Source organism: Ambystoma mexicanum, chromosome 6p (assembly GCF_040938575.1).
Source record: "Ambystoma mexicanum isolate Mex_15411 chromosome 6p, UKY_AmexF1_1, whole genome shotgun sequence".
NCBI lineage: Eukaryota > Metazoa > Chordata > Amphibia > Caudata > Ambystomatidae > Ambystoma > Ambystoma mexicanum.
Genome location: NC_090935.1, coordinates 29,902,774 through 29,918,035, shown reverse-complemented (window position 1 = coordinate 29,918,035; position 15,262 = coordinate 29,902,774).

Here is a 15,262-nt window from a genome sequence, read left to right as displayed (position 1 = left end):
AGTTTAGGAGGGGTGGGATCTCCAGAGTTAATTGGTGATTAGCGCAACTTATTAGTGACCAAATTAGTGTCAGGACAGGGGCAAAGAGTCTAAGCACCAGAGAACAGAAGCTTACCGTGAACCGATAAGCAGTGCGGCGGTAAGGGCTTCTAAGAGTCTTCAACCATGCAGGAAGTCAGGTGAAGGCGGTGGCCCAGTGCCCACTGTTGCTGATGGAATTAGTCCAAAGAACCGTTTCTGGAACCAGGGTCTACAGATGGCAGTAGCATCACTCAATGGCACCAGCAACTGGAAGGACAAGGCTTGTGCTTGCTGTTTTTGTGTTTATACTCCAAGCTTATCCTGCTCTTCCAAGGAGAAATGTTGATATTCAAACTTTTTTTACAGGATCCTAAGAATAGGCCAGTGATTAGAAGGTTGTTAATTGGAATGATTGAATAAACATTGCAAGTGCAAGAGTAAAAATCAGTTTGGTAAAGTATCTTAACATGAGGAACATAGAAGCTGATGTGGTTCTAGAAGATGAACAAAAGTGGTGAAATGGCACATAAAATGGTTACACATGTTTTGGTGATGTAATCCTGCACAAGCACACGCATAGACTTCCTATTCCTCATTTTTCACAGTCACTATTACACTAGTACTTCTGCAGAGGCAGAGACTTTTATAGTCCCCTCCACTACAGGAACTACTGTTGATTTGGCTATTACTGATGAAACAAAACCTTTTGTGATACCCCCCCGTAGTAGAGCTGCTTTAGAGCTGCTTCCATAGGCTGCAACCATTTTGTTAGGGAGATGAAGGAGAAGTGCAGAGGGAGATAATGAAGGGATAAACACATATCTAGATAATACTGCACAAGTGAATAATAACATGTGGTATCCAGCCATGAAAAAGGTGGGAGAAAGGACATCTAAGGAGAGTTGCTAAGTGTGTTCCCTGATGCATCTCGCACTTTGCTTGACAAGAGGACAGTTCCAAGGTAGAACAGCATCCATAGTGTGGATGAATAAAGCGACATCACAAAGAGAAGGCAATTATGTGCAAGATTTAAAGACAAGGGAGAAGCCAGAAATGAAGCATCAAATAATAAGATATGAGAAGCCTGGAATAAATGAAGCAGGAATCAAGATTGAAGAAAACAAGATTATTCAATGCAAAGATAAGAATGGGAAGGAAATACGAGAATGCTGGAAAAGAGGTCAACTACAACTCACTCACGAAGGATGGCCTGATGGACGGGTTGTGTGAAAAGCAGCAGCATTAAATGGACAGTGGGAAGAAGTTGTGGTAAATGCAGAAAATGAATGCAAAGATCAATGGCTGAAGATTGCAAAATTGTTGCCATGGGTCGATGATAAGTGAGGAGCAGCGCAGCTACTACCCCTGAAGGACTGATCCATATGTTTTTAGAAAATAATGGCATGAGGAAAGTTGCAGAGGATCTCCAGTGTGGACACATTTTTGATGTAACAGGATTGAAGGAATGGATGGCATTCTTGATGGATCATTATTGGGCTTGCGGGTCCAGAGCCTGCACAAAGTTGACCTAGGACTGTGGAGGGATGTGTTCCTTGGTGCTTTTCCATGTTCCAGCATTAGTAATTCCTCAGAGTGACCTGAACATTGGAGAATTTCCAAATGCAGATGCCCATTTGAGAAAGAGAAGATTGCTCAAATTTCTTAATCAAACCAAGAGAGAGAACTACTTCTCAGCTAAATCAATAGATGCATATGAGGCTGTCCCATATGAGTATAGGCTGTTCAGCAAGACTGCTTCAATCTTCACGACTATCTTTATGCCTGGGATCCAGATGATGGTCGATGCTAAATGGTTGCAGATTACCAGATGTGAGTTTCTGCAGACAATCAACACTACTATAAAAGGATTTAATGCTATCAAGGAAGATTTGAGGGCCATACGACTAATGATCCTCCAGAACACATATATCCTTAATATGATCACTGCGATGGAAGGAGGAGTTTGTGCAAAAATCGGGCCATCATGTTTCACATTCATACCTTCCCACGATGAAGAGAATGGAACCTTGACAGAGGCTATAAAATTGCTGACGAACCTGCACACCAAGATGGAAGACAAAAAAGAAGATGTTGCAGATGACAGTTGATTTGCATCTATCTTCTCATGGGTTCCACAATGGATGGCAAACATCTTCAAGTTTCTTGGAGCAGTGTTATTGATGGTTATGTTTGTATTCTGTGATCAGGATAATAATTGCACAGTACAAGAAAACAGCCAAGAATGTAGTAGGAATGAAGATCATGATCGATGTCGAATCAGGATTTGGACCTAATGAATTGACTGATGAAGAGGTCAGAGAATACATAAAGGCCAGCATCGTAGCACCTGAGGGAACGAAGTTCCTGTATCCAAAGAATCATAAGAAATATGTTGGACGATCGGACTATTGTAATCCAACTGGACAGTGCTGATACATGACCAGGAGTGTGGATGTATATATAAAATCTGCCGATTCCTTGAAGGAAGTGATGAAGATCTGGACCCCAAAGAAGCACTTCTTCAAGAGAAAATTTCAAGATGTGGAGGCTGGTGAGGGTTGATGACTCGACCAAAGGAGGGAGTGTAGAGGAGCAGTAGAATGCATCTGCAGGAAGTCCCGACCCCCTACTGCCCATATGTTGTAAGCCTGAAATTGTGCCATGTTTGACACCAGTGGTTCTGACTATTCCACAGAGAATCTTATAGAAAAAGTATCCACTGAGAAAACCATATCAGATATATTCCGGAAGAGATCACCATCTCTTGAAAGAGGTCCCTGAAGGAATATGAAAATGAAAGAAATAGAAGCTGGTGAAGTCACAAGAAGCGAGAGTGATGCACTAAGAAGGCCGGCTTCAGAAGATGTATGGACCTTATAGAAATTGATGATGATTTAATGTTTAATGAATGTACAGATGCAGCAATGCAAGTAGACTAAGTAATCATAGAAGCTGGCTATACGTAGTGAATGTGCTGCAGGCAGAGCAGTCATTATGTATATGAACAGGACATCAGTGTCATAAAACTTTAGTAAGTTCAGATCCATGGAGAAAGAAGGATTGAGAGCTGCGTGTCACAGCAAAGAGTTAGCTGAGATTGCGGACTTAAATGATGAAGTTGTTTGACCTGTTATTAAAGGTGGAGCAAGCCAAGACCGGTTATCTATTCTCAAGGCAGACAATGTGAGAAGCTGAATCATTCCTTGTCAAGATGCAAAGAAAGAACACCACGAGTGCCAGGTTTTATTAATTTAAGACAATTAAATGCTGCAAACCAGGCTGAAGTACGGTCTCCTGTTACGTGAGCCGAGGATGAATATAGCATTGGGCATTCATTTCCAGAACTATAAGAGCGTGCTCTCACTCCCTTATATTCCCAGAGGCAAGAATATACTGCAAGGCCAAGTTCAAAGACAATCTTCATGGCAGAAGGCATGGACGATGAGAGATGTTGGGCTAATTAGTTGAGGAGGTACAGTGAAGTCCACCTCCTGGCACCTGGGGATGAGCTTAAGTGCTGCTAAGTGACCCGGATGTACCAGACATGGCACTATCCTGACACAACCCTGTCTCTGCTCTACTCTTCAGTTTCTGATACTCTTGATGCTCTCGCCCCTGTCATGAGGATCCGTTTGAAGTCCAAAGCCAAGTGCAATTCCTGGTATGACTCTGACCTAGCTACACTTAAACGTAAGTGTAGGGTGGCTGAGAGGAAATGGAGGGCTTCTTGTTCATCCTCTGACAAACTGACCTGTCACCTACTACAAAGGCAATACGGACTCTCTGTCCTCACCAAGAAGAGAGTCCACATTCAAGGTCACGTCTCTGCAGTATCTAACAATTCAGCCAAACTCTTTAAAATCTGCAAGTAGCTGGCCAACCCTGCTGCAGTCTCTACCCCTCCTCTTGCCACCCAGGCTCTTTGCAATACCCTGGCCTCTCACTTTATCTCAAAAACCCAGGACATCCTGTCCACGCTATCCACCCCTCGCTCTCCTCTCCCCTCTCCGTCTGTGCTTTCTGATCCTCCTTCAGCTAACCCCCCACCCTCCTTCTCGTCCTTTCCTCTTTTCTCTCCGGATGAGGTTTCTTGACAAGTCCGATCTATGAAATCCTCGTCTAAACAGGTACTTCCCTGTTCCTCTAAAACCATCAAGGACCACATTGATACCCTCGCTCTGGCCCTTGCTGTTTTTTTCACCCACTCCTTTGCCTCAGGATCTTTCCCCTCCCCTCTTAAGCACTCCCTTGTGCATCCTTTTCTCAAGAAACCCACAGCTGATTGTTCTTGTCCAGCTAACTATCGCCCTATTTCCATTACTCCATTTCTGGGCAAACTGCTGGAAAAGTTCACCATCTCTCAGCTTAACCTTCACTCCAATTCTGTTGGCTGTCTCAATGACCACCAGTCTGGTTTCAGAGCTGCCAGAAGCATGGCAACTGCTCTCCTGAACATCCGTGAAGATCTGCTCTCCAACCTTGACTCTAACATTCCCTCTGTCCTCATACTCCTCGATCTCTCCTCTGCCTTCGACACAGTCAACCATACCATCCTGCTCAACTGTCTCCGTGAAAACCTGGGTATCACTGATCAGGCTCTGGCCTGGCTGACCTCTTTCCTCTCTGATCAACCTTCCCAGGTCCAACTTGGGTCCTTCCTATCATCTATCTTCCTCTCTACCTGTGGTGTTCCCCAGGGGTCTAACCTATCACCTGGCTTTTCAACCAATACCTGGCAACTCTCGCCCACTGCATTGCCACTTTCTGCTCAAATTTCCAGTGCTACGCTGACGACACTCAACTCATTCTCAGGCTGCCCTCGGCCACCTCCTCTTCCTCTCTCATCTCTGATTGCCTAACTGCCATTCAAGATTGGTGTGCCACCAATAATCTTTGTCTGAATGCCAGCAAGACTGAGATCCTTCTAATCGGCACTCCTCCACCATCCTTTCCCCTCACTCTCTGGCAGGCCTCCCTTGGCCCTCCTCATATCCCCACCTGTGAGGCTAAAAACCTCGGTCATCTTTGACTCCACACTTTCCTTCTCTGCCTACATCTCTGCTGTCTCTAAAAAGTAAAACTTCCTACTGCACCTCCTCAGAGGTACTCTTCCTTTCCTCTCCTTTCCCCAGAGGCTCATGGTCTCCCAAGCTCTGGTTCTTTCTAGCTTGGACTATTGTAACAGCCTCTTTCAAAATCTACCTGCCTCTACTCTCCGGCCTCTGCAACTATTCCAGAACAGGACTGCAAGACTTTTCCTTGGCCCAAAACCCTGGCATCGTATCTCTCCAGTTCTGAAATCTCTCCATTGGCTCCCAGTGGATGCAAGGATTAAATTCAAAACCCTCTGCATTGTCCACAAGGCTTTCTGGGGCCTGGGTACAAAATACCTTCAGCTATGCCTCTGCAAATACCTCCCCTCTCGCTCCTCTACCTCTAACTCCCTCAGGGTCAGTCGTTTTTCAAAAAAACAAGCTGGGGGTAGATCTCTGTCCTTGGCTGGGTCCTCCATCTGGAACAGCCTACCTGCCACTCTGAAACTTGAGGAAAACCATCTCCGGTTCCGGAAGCATCTCAAGACCTTCATCTTTGCTTCTGCCTTCACTCCTCCTCTCCCCCGCTGATCTGTTCTCTCTTGGCACCGTATACCTGGCCACCCTCTGTCCTCCGGGCCCAGGTACCTGCTAAACTCTGGGCCACCTCTTGCAGTGGGGTCTGTATCTGTACCCATACAGCCCCCTTTTTTCTTCCTGCACTTATCAGACCTACCCTGTCTGCTGCCTAAAACCCAGCACTTGCCAATTGCTAATGCACTACCACTGTTTGTTTAGTTTATTATTTATTTATTATTTATCTTTTCTCCTTGGCTTTGCACTTTCCACTTCTCCACCCTTCCATGCACTTTCCCCTTCCCCTCTCCCATGCACTTGCGTGTTCTCAATGTCACTGGGCCTATGAAGAGCGTTGTTTTGTTCTCCCCTCTTCCCCTCCCTTGCCCGCACTCTGAAACACTTGTGTACGAGCGCAATAGAAATAAAATATCATATCATAACCAATTATAGAAAGTCACATAACTAAGGGCCTTATAGTTTAAGGGCCAATAGAATTTTGTGTACTTAATAAGTGTTGAGGATGACTTGCTCCTAGAGGCAGGCTTAAGTCATCCACCTGACAGTAGATGTCCTATCACAACCCAACCCCTTACAGAAAGTATATTAAGATGTTCCCCTTGAGCCAACCACAACTCCTCATATGTTTTTCTTGTTTGCCACGTAGTATGACATTACTTATGACAAATCTTTAGAATAAAAGACTGTGTTTATGTGATTTGCATTGAGAGAAATTGCTGTGCGGTGTCCGTTGATGTCCGTTGTAACTCCCTGTTTTAGACAATTGATATTAAAACAGTACATTGGACTTTTCCAGCTTCCTGAGTTGTTCTGAATATTTGGTGTAAGAATTACTCTGCATCCCATCCGCTGCATGACATGTTACCTATTAAGGACTATAAGTTCACTGGTTTGTCACAAATTTGGTAGAACGCGTTGCTAGTTTTATTGTAAATTGTTTAACCTGCCATAAGTTCACTGCTGAGCATACTTTGTGAACAGTGAGAGGAGCAAATTCCCATCATACTGAACCATTTAAGCATTTGTATGTCATCTATGCAGATAAGCTCCACATATGCAATGGCTACAGTTAGAGTTTAGTGGTCCATATATCCCTTTTCCCAATGGATCGAAGCAGGTCCATGCACACATCCAGATGCCACATGTGCTGAGAAGTTCCCTGTATGTGAGGTATTTGCAAGGTGGGGAGTGTGCGAAGTGCTAAGGTCTGATAAGCGACCACACTTTCTAAATTAGATGTTTGAGCACATCACTATCCTGTTGGGTATAACACATGCATTCTAATAAGCTTATCACCCACAAGCAAATGGCTTTTGTGAGTGCCTCAATGGCCTTCTAAAAGAGCTAATTGCCTAAGTAAAAGAGACACTGAAAAAAGGTTGGTTCTATTGCCTTCCTCTAGCTCTATATGCATTACGCAATTAGACCTGCTCTGACCATCACTTGACTTCAGCTGGTGATGGGTCAGCGAATGCATATGTCCCTTGCTCCTCCCATTCAAGCTCAAACAGAGGCAGAGATTGCTGCTACTGTGTTATTTACATAAATGCATGATTCTTTAACAGCTATGATGGAATCTTTTAAATTTATTTTGCGATAGGTACGAGAGCAGCAGATGGCATTCACTGAAGACTGATGAAGCACAGGGACAAACTGATCCAAATGTTCTACTGAAGCCACTAACACTGTTTCCAAGGTATACGGTCCTGTGCAGGAACTTTATACGACATTGGCACAAGCCCTGTTTTGAGGGCCCATTTGTAGTGGAGGCGGTTACACTATCTGCAGTAAAAGTTCAAGAAAGACGTGCCTGCTTGCATCTCGACAAAGTCAAACCCTACAAAGGAGAGATTCCCTGCCCACCAACAGTGAGCGTGAAATTGAAGAAGAGGAAAGAAGACCCCAAACAAGGTCTATGAAGAGGACCAATCAGCAGCAAACATTGTTTTTTCTACTAAATACACAGACAAGCCATTTTGACATCCTTTCAATGGGGCTCGCCTAGAATAAAGCATGACATTTCTGCAGTGAAAGAAAAGTAACAGATGTTCCCTAAAGCCTTTTTATTTTTCTTTGTCTTGTCCTTTTTTATAAACACCTATCCCTTTTTAGGGGCCTATAAGCTCTTCATCACCATATTACTATTCAATATTAAGACTTACATAGAGTTGGAAAGACATTTTCTTTCAACATTCACAAGGTTTTCTTGTGAACACATGTTTTTAAGTATACAAAACAAACACTTTTCCTGATACAAGAATGCATATGTTGTATAATATGAGATATTCTCTTTTATTACCAAGAAGAAAATTTACCAACAGATATTTGCAAAAAGGAGATACCCTAGCAATAATGATAATTACAATGTGTCTTACAATGTGTAACCTTTATATAATTACTTGTATGGCAGCAAGAGAAATGCTCATTCATGATACGGCTAGACCAGTGAACCTGTGTGTAAGCAGTGTAACAATGATAAACAAAATGACACCAGAACAATTCCCTGGAGTAAATACACAGAAGGAAAGACTAAAAAGAAGTTGCAGACGACTCAATGCGCCTGACCAAATCTATTGATGATTTGGCCCATGTTACTAACAGTATGTGGTACAAGCAGATTTGTTTAGTTTTGTGTATTCCCTCATCCCCTACGCCATGAGTGCCTCCAGAATGTTCATAGCCACATTAGACCCCGCGAATACAGCACATTATATCAAACACCTTGCACTATGCATGGCCCGAGGACAATTCCAGGGACATATATCCTCCAGAGAGTGGGTGAGAATCAATAAATCTCCACGGGATGATCATTTTATAAAACAAAAGAACACCATGATAAATGCTAATACACAACACAAAGTAGTAAAATACCTGCTGGTGGACATGAACGGGGGGGATTAAATAGGAGAACATAACATTCTACAGTGTAATGCTGGGCAAGGAAACAACGGACAGTTACAAATGAAAGGATGCATACTTACAGCAGAAGGATGGGGGAAGGATGAATGGATTGCAATGCATTAGAGCTCCTAGAGTAACCTGAAGAAGTTACGCAAAATGCTAATAAAGAATGCCTCGAGGAATGGCCCAATTATACAGTGACGAATCAAATTCAAGGGTACCAATGGTCCAGGGGTGAATATCCGTTTCTAAACTATCAACCAGCTCCACACTTCTAATACACCAGAATTGATCTGAGCAGATTTGAATAAATAAGCATACAATTAAAATTATAAACCTTCTTGTCCAATGTTTGTTAACATGGAATGAACGGCTTTCTTATCTCCTCTAAAGTTTGTGGATTGTTGGTTAATTGCAAAACAGTGAAACTACAATAATTGCCCAATGATAAAAGGAGTGTCGAGCAAAGGTTATGTAAAAATATCTACTTTATTATCACAACAGACAGTCTAACAGTACTACGAAAATACAACCCACCCTGTAAAGGGATGTCAAAGAAGGACAGTTTCAAAGTAGGAAAAGGAATTCACTCTGGATGCTGACGAGAGGGTAGTCGGTACTGTTAATAACCACAACAGTTTGTTCAGGTTTCTTGGCCTCAGCAGAAAGGAAGCAAAGGGTCTTAAAATGTCTTGAAGGGCCTTCTGGAAGTGACCAGGGGGAAAGAACTCACAATGAACCTTTTGCTGTTGGCGTTCTCGTTGCTCGACTGGGTCAATTCAGCTTCAAAGTGATTTGCAAGCTTCTGCGACAGAGTTTGAGATGGGAGTGAGCTCTAGGTATCAGGCGGCAAGATGTTTCGGCGAGCAAAGATAGACGAACGGCTGCAGGCTGGCCCACATAGCGGCACAGGATCAGGAATCATCTCAGTGCTGATCAGCGGTTCTGAAGCACTGGTCGAGACCTCTTTATGTATTTAAGTGACTGCAGCTTAACAATGGTCAGCGTCGCAGTCAGTTTCAGATCGAAGAACTTGACTGGCTCGAAAATTTCCTTTAAGGCAGACGGTGATAGATGCTCATCAAGGTACTTCTCCCAGCTTCTTCAATGGGCTTGTGTGTGTTGTCCTTTAAGGCAGACAACCCATAGCTGTGGAGTGTGTTACAGGCAGCTGCATTATCCTTGCCTTGGTTGAAGGTTGAGAGACCTTCTAGAACTCCTATCCAGGAAGTTTGCTGCAGAGCCTAGCAGGGCATGCTATGTTCTGGCTGGGTACCGGTTCTGCGGCAGAAGAAGGGTCCTCTGAGTTCTCTTTCTCCCACTATGCATATGATCGAATTCCTCACATGTCCCGAAGCCTCAACATGTGAACCACCCCCTACTGAGGGTCTGGTTCATCATCTAAGCAAAAGTACTGGACTAGACCATCTGCATTTCCATGCTGGGAGCCTGGCTTGTGCTAGATGTCCATGTCCAATCCCAACAGAGATATGGCCCTGCGCAAAAGTTTAGGGTTCTCCCCGTGAATGGCCATTAAACATCTAAGAATCCGGTGGTCTGTTTGGATGGTCAAGTGAGACCCAAGGATGTCGGGTTTAGGCTTCTTTACTGCCTAAATTACCGCATAAGCTTATTTTTCAGTGATGGCCCAGTTATTTTTCCTTTTTGTTAATCATCTGCTAATGTAGGCGATAGGTTGCTCTACCCCTTGAGTGTGCAACTGCACTAACACTGCTCCAATCTCAAAATCACAGGCGTTTGTCTGGATAGTGAACTCCTGACCATAGTCTGACACTTTCAGAACTGGGGCCCTGCACAGTTCTTCCTTCAAATACTGAAAGGTGGTTTGACAGATGGGGGCCCAAGTTACCTTCTTTGAATTGTTTTGAAAGTTTCCTCATTCAGGGGCATGGCAATGGTCCTGTACCCCTTGAAGAAGGACCGGTAGTACCCGGTGAGCCCTAGGAAGGCACTCACCTTTGTCCATGTGGTGGGGATCTCCCAACCCTTCATAGCATGTACTTCAAGAGGTTCTTTCTTAGCTTCACCGACCAGGTGACCTAGGTAAGTCACGGTGCCCTGAGCTATCTAACACTTTGTGACCTTGATATCTAGACCTGTGTTATGCAGCACCTAAAGCACTTGTTTCAGGTGGGAAAAGTGGTCATCTGAAAAGTGGCAGGGGCATTCTTCAATCCGAAGGGCACCACAATGAACTGATAATGTCCTTCTGGGGTTGAAAATGCTGACCTCTCTTGAAGGAACGTTCTGGGAAAAAAAGGTTCAAGCAGAAGCTGAAAAAACGATACAGCATCATAGACTTCGTCAAACATATAGTTACATGGCCAGCCGCTCCATAGGGGATGCCAGGCCCTTGGTCCCAGCCCAGTCCGTCTGTCTTCCATCACGTGGGGGTCCGCTCAATGACTAGCACAGGGGGAGTTGCATGGTCACACTAACCCACAGACATTTCACACATCCCGATCGTGTCTTTCGGCTTCCAAGACTTCCACCCTTACTTTGAACTATAATGTATCCCTCCCTGTACCTCGCATTACAAATTATGTCATTTTGAAATAAAGGTGGGACGACCATGCTCTTAGAATTTGTATGGTGGATTGGTTTATGGTCAGTGGTTTGGGGTCAACTGGTACCTTGAAATTCAGGGGTCTTAGGACTGGGACAGTTGTAGGGGCTATAACTCGGGGTTGGCCGGGTGGGGGATAGGGGCCTGATTTTGACTGTGTGTGATAACATGTACACCAAGCTGGCCAGTACTTCTTGTGGCCTTGTAGGGCACACTATTTCTAGAACACATATTTGGCAACAATTTAAGAACAGAGAACTATTTCTGTGAACGCTAGCAGCATGGGCCAGTCTCGCCAGCGCTTCGGCCTATTAAATTACCTCCTTCAGGCTTGCGGCACGTGTCCAACATGCTGTATACTGCATGGCCATGCAGGCCATATGCTTCAACTATGGCTTTTTAATATCTGAAAAATGGAATCTGCTTATATACGTGCACTATGTCTAAGCATCTGAATTACGTACAATATTATGATCTTGTGGGGACCTTTAGATCGCCTCACCTCCCCCTGGACTATTATAGTTCTTTCAATAGGACTCACCTCACCCTAAAGCGCCTAGGGGGTAGGATGGATTTGCATCCTTCCCATAATCCCCCCTTTGGTTACTTCTACAGTAACAAATTCTACCACACACATGTGCTCATTCTCCCTTCTCACCACCTCTGAAACCCCATATAGTGGGGTTCCCCTTTGTGGTATCCAGGCTTTCCCCTGATCATGCATATTCCTCAGGAGGACATGCCATGTAAATGCATCCCTCATTACCCATAATACTTTGTAATTTTCAGGGTCAGTGGTGAGACAATGGTGGTTTGATACAAGCTGTCCACTTTGTCTCCATATGGGATGGATATCATGTGGGGGATGGCGTGGTCAGTTTGTATTTACCTATCTCTTGTATTGCCTGGTACCTTTGAAACCCCAATAGATACCATGATTATTGTGCTACTAGTCACTGCTTTGACGCAACCCCGGAGGCCCATTTGGCAGGTGCAGAAGATGACCAAGATGAACACGATGACAGGTACCAGCATCTTCACAATGGCCCCCAGCCAGGATGGGGCCCGATCAAATGCAACATTGAACCAAACATTTTGTTGGATTCCTCCAACTTTCTTCATGCGAACTCCAAAACCATGTACGGCTGCAATAATGTGAGACAATGACCCGTTCTATGCATCTTTTGAAGGTACGTTTGGGCGGCAGGAATCCCTGATTTCTTGGCACAATGTGAAATTCTGGCAACGGTAACAGATTCTTTTTTTTGAACGAGGGAGAAACGATCAGGGCTGTGTCTGGTATTGGCACCCCTTGCAAGTGGTCTTCTGGGATTACTAATAGTGCTGAGTGCAGCGTATCCAGCAAACAGTATGCCCTCCATGATGGTGGGTTGTGCAAGTGTGCTTTTTGGCCACAGACCCATTAGTAATCCATCACAGCTGCTGGATCCTTCTTCAGGTCTGGAATCAGGAGGGTCCTGTTGCATCGTTCATTAGAGCCGATATAAATGTAATTTTGTAATTTTGTTTATTTGTAAAGTGCAGCCAGGTCCTCGGGGGGTTCCTTCACTGTGGAAGCAGAATTCGTATTTTTCTTCTCAGTGCACTTTCACTGTTTTTTCAATCGCGGCTATCCATACCAACTTTGTAACATGCTCTGTCAAGATTTGTGCACTGGTTGTTTTCACTAGGGCCAGGAGTTCTTCTTCATATCCCAGGTGTCCCTCTGCCAGGCAGCCGAGTGTGGTCTCTTGCCATCTATGATTTATGCATTTAAGTCCTTGGATTACCAAATACAGTTGCTGCAGGCATTTAATGTCTCTTGAATTATTATTAAATTGTAGGGGGTCTGGATCGATGAGCTCTAGTCATACTCTATGTGCCAGGAATGTGCCTTTGACCCTACATGGCACAAGATGAACCAGGCACTGTGCCTCTATGATTGGTACTTCCTGTGCTACTATACCTTGGGTGGCCCTGACGTGTATGGGATTAGTGAACAGACGTAACAGCTGCCATTTGTTGTTTGTCATCTCAGGGTGTCGTACGTCTTCAATAGCATCAAGGCCTAGGCCATGGTATGTATCGTACTTCGCCCTTGGTGCTTGTCGTTTCATTCTTTTATGTGGTCCCTTGAATTTACTAACAGCACTTCCATTGCGAATATCGACATAAATGCTTATCTTATGCAAATAAATGTAAAAACATGTTCTAATATCATACTAATTCTCTTGCTAATACGAATAGGTGTACTCGTTATGATATGATATGGCACTTATAACGTGCCTATATGCAAGTGTTTCATGGGGCAACGCGGCAAGGGAGGGGGTACAGAGGGAAGACAGAGACAGCAATCCTAATAGGCCAAGTGTCATTCAGATCGCGCAAGTGCAGAGGAAGGGGGAGGAAGAGAATTGCAGAGTGGGGGGACAGTGCAGTACAAGGGGTAATAGAATAAGTAAAACAATAAGAGAAGTAGGGTCAGCTGGTGGCAAGTGCAAGGGTAAGTGCAGACATCAGGTGTCAAGTGCTGGTGGGATACTGTAGGGACGCATAAAAAGTCCCCAAGTTCGGGGGTTGCCAGGGAGGCAGTGCAGGTGTGTAACTGGCGGGGGAGGGGACCTGGGCCCGAGATCAGAGGGTGGCCAGGTTACCAGTACAGTTTCAGCCAGGAATTCAGCAGGGAAGAGGAGGAGAGAAAGCAGAAGCAAAAAGGAAGGTTTCGAGGTGCTTCCGGTACCGGAGATGGTTCTCCTCAAGTTTCAGGGAGGCAGGGGGGCTGTTCCAGAGAAAGGCCACAGCTGAAGAAAGAGATCTACCACCAACGCGTTGCTTGGAGAAGTGACTGACCCTGAGGGAGTTGGAGGCAGATGAGCGAAGAGCTCGAGAAGGAAGATATTTATGAAGAGAGAGTTGAAGGTATTGAGGCCCCTGGCCCCAGAAGGCCTTGTGGACAATGCAGAGGGTTTTGAACTCAATCATCGCAGCCACTGGGAGCCAGTGTAGTGATTTCAGTCCTGGAGAGATACAATCCCTGGGCTTCAGGCCAAGGACAAGTCTCACAGTTCTGTTCTGGGTGAGTTGCAGAGGGCAGAGGGCAGAGAGTAGAAGCAGGCAGATTTAGAAAGCGGCGATTGCAATAATCCAGCTTAGAGAGCACCAGGGCTCTGGAGACAGTGAGCTTCTGGGGGAAGGAGAGGAAAGGAAGAATACCTCTGAGAAGGTGCAGCTGGTAATGTGACTTCTTAGAGGCGTCAGAGATGTGAGGAGAGAAGGAGAGTGTGGAGTTGAAGATGACCCCACGGTTTTTTAGCCTCGCCGGTGGGAGCAGGAAGAGGGCCAAGAGAGGCCGGCCAGAGAGTGACAGGAAAGGAGGGAGCGGGTGTGCTGATGAGGAGAATCACAGTCTTACTGAGATTCTTAGTAAGACTGAGATTTGGTTTGGTTTGTTATAACTTTTATTACGCTCAATACTAAAATTGTACATACTTACAGTGATCTTGGTGATGTTTGTGCATGTACTCCCATCTTTCATATGATCTCCCCATATAAAACATACTCCCCAACAGATCCCTATTCAAAACAGCAAAATGGTGAATTATCCTGCACTAAAATGCATGCCACACATATATGAATAGGAACATCTTGGGACAGGTTGATAGAGAATATTTTTTCTACCATATACAGATGTATCTGAAGTAGCTGGTTCCATTGTCTTCTTTCCTGAAAGGGAAAAAATAATGCTCAAAAAGGTAGTGTGGGGGAGTGTGAGAGAAAGAGAGAGAGAGAGAGAGAGAGAGAGAGAGAGAGAGAGAGAGAGAGAGAGAGAGCGAGAGATCCAGAGTTTATAAAAATGATATCTGGTACTGGCTATGTGTGTTCCTAAGTAAACTACAGGCCAAAAGCCCTTGTAGTACCCACCTATATTATTGTAGCTGAGGTAGGCAATTAGGGCCCAGTGTCTGTAAGGTGGTTGTGTACTGTTTGGGGGTGCCTGGTGTACATCAGAAAGACAGATCCAATAGCAAAGCCCCTTTACTTTACAGCAAGTGGAGTTGAAAATATTACTTCATAGGGACCATGAAATCTTGGATTATTCAATTTCCTGTCAAAACTCCTTACA